Here is a 5,912-nt window from a genome sequence, read left to right as displayed (position 1 = left end):
CGGGAAGAAGACACGCGGACACTAGGTTCCTTCTGCAGCAACTGTTTATTTGTCTCCATCCATAGTGAAAAAAGGGGTCGAGCCCAAAATCCGCACTGCTTATATACACCACAGTGCGCGTATCTGCCCACAGCGTGGTGTGTCTGCTCATGATTGGCTGTTCGCTCATTACCCTACGTAACGCCCCGGGATGGGCCGTGACATGGCGTCCTTTTCACTCTATGCACATGCGCCAACAGTTGTCCACTAGGAGTTAACAGCGGAAGTAGGCGCCATCTTGCCATGGCGAATGCCTCTCAAGATTCACGGCTCCCCACACTAGATGTTAAAGAAAAGTGAACACCAATGCTCCTCAAATTATTCCATGAAATAAAAACAGAAGGAATATTGCCAAATTCATTTTATGAGGCCATAATTATTCTGACACTCAGACCACACAAAGACTCAGCAAAGAAAATTACAAATCATTTCCCTTATTAACTTAAATGCAAAAATGTTCAATAAAATACTTAAAAACTGAGTCTAAGAACACAACAAAGGATGAGCCACTTTGATCAAAAGGGCTTCATCCAAGAGATGCAGGGATAGTTCAATATATAAGAATCGGTAAATGTAATCTACCATGTAAATAAACTGAAATTTTAAAAAAGCCATGGCTGTCTATAGGCTTCGATTTTTAAAAAAACTACTTTCAATAAGGATTCTAAAATACTTTAACCCTCCCCCCCTTCTAGTCAACTGTCAAAAGGTAGGTGAGAAAAGATGATAAAGAGGGCAAGGGGATGTGGACCTTCTTCTCAGCACCTCATGGTACCTTCTCTAAAATCGACCATATAATTGGTCACAAAACAAACTTCCACAGATACAAGGAGATTGAAGTAACCCCATGAATCCTATCAGATCACCATAGATTAAGGTTGGTCTTCAACAATATCAAAAAGAACAGAAATCCCACATATACATGGAAGCTGAACAACTCTACTCAGTGATAACTTGGTCAGGGAAGAATTAAGAAAGACTTCCTGGAATTTAATGAAAATGTTGATATATCATACCCAAACTTATGGGGCACAATGAAAGCAGTGCTAAGAGGAAAACTCATAGCACTAAGTGCCGTGGTAAAGAAACTGGAGAGATCTTATACTAGCAATAAAACAGTACACCTAAGAGCTCTAGAACAAAAAGAAGCAAACACACTCAAGAGGAGTAGACAGCAGGAAATAGATCCCAAATCAACCAAATACAAACCAAGAGAACAATACAAAGAATCAACAAAACCAAAAGTTGGTTCTTTGAGAGAATCAACAAGATAAATAAATCCCTAGCCAAACTAACTAAAGGGTCCAGAGACAGTATCCAAATTAACAAAATCAGAAATGAAAAAGGAGGCAATAACAACAGAAATTGAGGAAATTCCAAAAAAATCATCAGATCCTTCTACAAAAACCTATAATCAACAAACCTGGAAAATCTAGATGAAACGGATGATTTTCTAGACAGATACCACATACCCAAGCTAAATCAAGAACAAGTAAACTATCTAAACAGGTCTATATTCTCTAAGTAAATAGAAGAAGTCATTAAAAATTTCCCAACCTAAAATACTCCAGGGCCAGATGGATTTAGTGCAGAATTCTACCAGGCCTTCAAAGAAGACCTAATACCAATATTCCTCAAACTATTCCATAAAATAAAAACAGAAGGAACACTACCTAATTCATTCTATAACTGCAATAACTCTTGATACCTAAACCACACAAGGATTCAACCAAAAATGAGAACTGCAGACCAACCTCACTTATGAATATCAATGCAAAAATACTCAATAAAATTCTTGCAAACCAAATTTAAGAACATATCAAAACCACGAGTCACGATGATTAAGTAGGCTTTATCCCAGGATGCAAGGTTAGTTCAAGGTACAAAAATCCATTAACATAATCCATTATATAAACAAACTCAAAGAAAAAAAATCACATGATCATCTCCTTAGATGCAGAAAACGCATTTGACAAAATATAACATGCGTTTTTTGAAGGTTCTTCAGAAAATTGGAGATAGATCTACCTGAAGACCCAGGTATTGATTGAATGATGTATTAACATATGACATTGCTCTACTGTAGCATCATTAAACAAAATCTTTATTTTTAACTCAGTATATGGTATCTCTGTGGGTTGCCATTCTAGTTCCTCAAGCCCTTCTGGGTTTTTCGTATCTGGAACTACCTTTTTGCTGTTGTTTTATGTTCCAGATTGGATTCTTCTGAAGATTCTTCATTCCGAGTTAAAGAATCCTCTAATCTCTGTTTGATGGCCTTTAATTTAGCACTTAATTTTTTAATATTCTCTTTTTCCATGTCTGTTTATTCTGATCTCATTTATAGAGGATATATAAAATTGTAATCATTATTGAACATATAATTATTTATATATTGGTAAGGGTCTAAGTGTTCTCTTTCGTGTTGTTTTTCATTTTCATTTTTCTCTGTATGTCCCAGATACTGGTGGAAGCACAGCCTTCGCCCATGGCTAGGTTGGCTGCACCATATGTGGGGCTCCTGGCCCATGAACACATGCATATTAAGTATTCACATGCACCCCATGCAGCTTGGTGCCTACATGTTCTCTGGCCACCTAGTTATCTGTCCTGCACTTTTAGACCCTTCTCTGGAATCATGTCATGCTTGGGAGAAGCCTCAGATACCTACTGTACCCTGAGGATCTGGGAAAAAAACTTTCCTATTCAGAAGAGGTTTTTAAGAGCCACCGTTAGCAGTGCCTCTTTGGTTTCTTACTCCTTGGATAAGAAATTGTATTCTACCTGGGTGTTTTTAGGCACTAAGCTTGGATTTCTAGCCCCATGTTCAGTTCACTATTTCTAACCTCAGCTTTTCCACCAGTGCTCTAGTTTCCAAATGACATGAACAACAACTTGGAGGCTTAAATTTATTTAAAAAGTCTTAGTCATAAGTTCGGCCTTGTTCCCCAACTAGAGTTGCTGTAAATGAGATTTAATTTTTTTGACTCATCCCAGAATGCTATACCAAATCATGTAGGTATAATTTATTTATGTTGGAAATATTACATGTATCACAGTTCTTTTTTTAATTATTAGATGGTTTCTTTATTTCCAATATCTCTTTTCCCAGGTTCCCCTCCAAAAAATAAAATAAAATAAAATAAAAAACCAAAAACTAAAGCAAACCCCTGTTCCCTCCCTCCTCCCCTGCTCACCAGCCCAACCCCTCCTGCTTACTTGAATGGCATTCCCCTACACTGGGGCACAGAACCTTCACAGGGCCAAGGGCCTCTCCTCCTCCCATTGATGACCAACTTGGCTGTCCTCTGCTACATATGCTGCTGGAGCCATGAGTCCCACCATGTGTACTCTTTGGTTGGTGTTTTACTCCCTGGGAGCTATATTACAGTTCTTAAGGAAAGAGATATGCTCCAAAGTTTGCATTTACACACATCAGCTACTCTAAGGACACTATCCAAGGGTTTTACATTAAGACCTAGTTGGAAAGCTTAGGTTCTTATACACTTGACATCAACCATGCTGGATATGGCCATTTGTCAGACAAAGGGGCCTAGCCTCCTTCCATAAGTCATGTTTTAAGTCACCTGGGCACCGTGGCAACAGGAGCAGCAGGGCTGGCTAGATAGAGGTATGGTTTGGCCAGTTATAAGAGGCCACCTTCAGAAGGCTGATGGTACTATACTACAGAAGCTGTGAAACAGGTTGTACTGACCAGGGAAGGCTTTCCTAGAGAAGCCTCAGCTATTGGTTTCATACAATTTCCATTTCCAAGGAAACAAGGGCCTGTTTGGTATGCAGAGAGACTAAGGAGGAAGAAGGTGAAGGCAGGGAAAGAGCCTTCAGTGCTCATGCCATTGGCAGGGGAACTCCAAGGACAGCTTTTGGAGTATGAAGGGATCCCAGGCATGTAGGCTAAAGGCTGTTTGCCTGGCACCAGTGCCATGTCTGAGGCTCAAGATGGGAGCAGAAGGATACACATTGGCTGGGCATGTCGGCTGTGGGGAAGACAGCTCCTGGGTCCTGTGTCTTTATACCATTTCAGATTGTACACTCGAGAGGTAGAGCAAACTTGGGTTGTTCAGATACATGGTACTACTCCTGCACCCATCTTCTCCATTTGCCATGTTTCATGTCAATCAAACCTGACTGAATTCACACATTGACCTGACCTGCAGGCCAAGTTATTCGGGGGAGCGAGGAGGACCACAACCTGGAATAAGAATAGGCGAGAGAGAAGACAGGACTCAAGGAAGCATTGCTTGTCAAGAGTCGTTTACTTAGTTGAGCAGAGCATATTTAAAGCAAAAATTTTGGAGGGGAGGGGGAGAGGAAGGAGGGAGATGGAAGGTTACAAAATCTTCTAGGGTTGAGCTCCGGGGTAGCAGGTGGGGAGGGGGTGGATTTCCGTGAATGTTCTTTTCTCAGGGTCAAGCCGGATCCTTGTGATTGTCAGGCAGGATGTTAATCTCAGGGTTCTCAATTAGTTGGGGCAGAATGTTTATCTCAGCAATGCAGGGCCAGCTGGGGTAGGTTCAGCCAAGTGTCATTTGGTCCCCAACAACACATAACTAAAATGGAGGGCAAAAGTGGAGTATAATTGTCTCATCCTGAACCAAGAGGATGACCAGCACTCACCTTTCTTGGTTCAGCTGCCCACCACCTTTCTTTTCACAGACTGTGGCTCTTAAGACTGTGAGCTTTCCCGGGTGATAGTAGTATCCAGAAAGCACAGCTGTGGGAGTAATCCGGGATTATCCAAACCCAGTTCTGAGCAGGGGAATTCCACACAGTATGGTTCCCACTACAACTAGGGCATGTCTAGCAGGGAGTGCTCAGCATAGAGCTTCCGGGAGATGTCGTACACAATGCTCAATAAGGGGCAGGGACTCTTCCGTTATCTTCACTGCTTGCTCAGAGGACCCCACATTCATGGCCCCAAGGAAGACCTTGTGTGAGGGCGAGGCACAGAAGACCACAGTGACAGCTTGACGTACTATCCAGGAGTGATAGGCAGCGAGTGTAGCCTCACTGCTGAGTATGGAGGCATGAGCATAGTCAGAGCTGGTGCACAGGCTTTCCAGGAACAGCTGGAGCCAATGGAGAGCGTGATGTAGGTCCAGCACAGTCCCGCAGCCTGAGTTAGGATGTCGGGGACGAGAGTGTTGAACTATGTCCACCAGTTTGTTGCTCACCTTGTAGGCTACTATGGACTGCAGGCTAGTGTAGTATTCAGTCTGTGGGCTACTTCTCAGACTCTCCATTATCTGCATCTTTGAGACCACATCCTTGGAAATGAATGAGAAGACAGCCCCCAGGCTATTCAGAAACCTAACAAGCCCCTTCCAGCTCCAATATGGTGGTCCAGTAGCACCTCTCCCTCGTCAGCCAGACAGTGCTTGAAGCTGACCAGGACGGTTTTAAGGCTGAAATCTCTCTGAACCATCCATCTTCCAACACGAGCTGAAATAGTTTCACATAGAACTTGTAGTGATCATGCCCGATTAGCTCATTTTGTGGTTCATCTTCTCAGGATGAGATTGCGAAGAAGATCTGAGACAGGTTCCGGTGGTGGGGGACTGGTGGTCTCTACTCCCGCAGAAGGCAAAGGATGCAGCAGAGGCCAGTGATGGGGGAGGGTTGATCAAAGCTACAATTAGGCTGCTGTGGTAGACAATTCTTTGCTCATCCGTTCTGGTGGTCTACAGAGACGTGGCTCTGCTGCCTGGTTCACATCAGACACTTTTCTCCAAGCTTGGAGCCTGCGGTTGAACAGAAACCTTGAGCTGCAACCCGTATTTAATTTTTTATTATCACCCTGGCCAGCCCTCCAGCAGGTGAGACTGAGCCCTATCTGTTTATTTAAACAGCTT

The 5,912-nt window shown here is 42.7% G+C and overlaps 1 pseudogene; it reads right to left on the bottom strand.

Annotated features, from left to right (window-relative positions):
* Window positions 1–4,849: 4,849 nt before the first annotated feature.
* Window positions 4,850–5,485, bottom strand: LOC116083285 (annotated as a pseudogene).
* Between the last annotated feature and the right edge of the window lie 427 nt (window positions 5,486–5,912).

Source organism: Mastomys coucha, unplaced genomic scaffold (genome assembly GCF_008632895.1).
Source record: "Mastomys coucha isolate ucsf_1 unplaced genomic scaffold, UCSF_Mcou_1 pScaffold8, whole genome shotgun sequence".
NCBI lineage: Eukaryota > Metazoa > Chordata > Mammalia > Rodentia > Muridae > Mastomys > Mastomys coucha.
The sequence above is the reverse complement of the archived record's forward strand: the minus strand, read 5'-3'. Positions and strand labels throughout refer to the sequence as shown.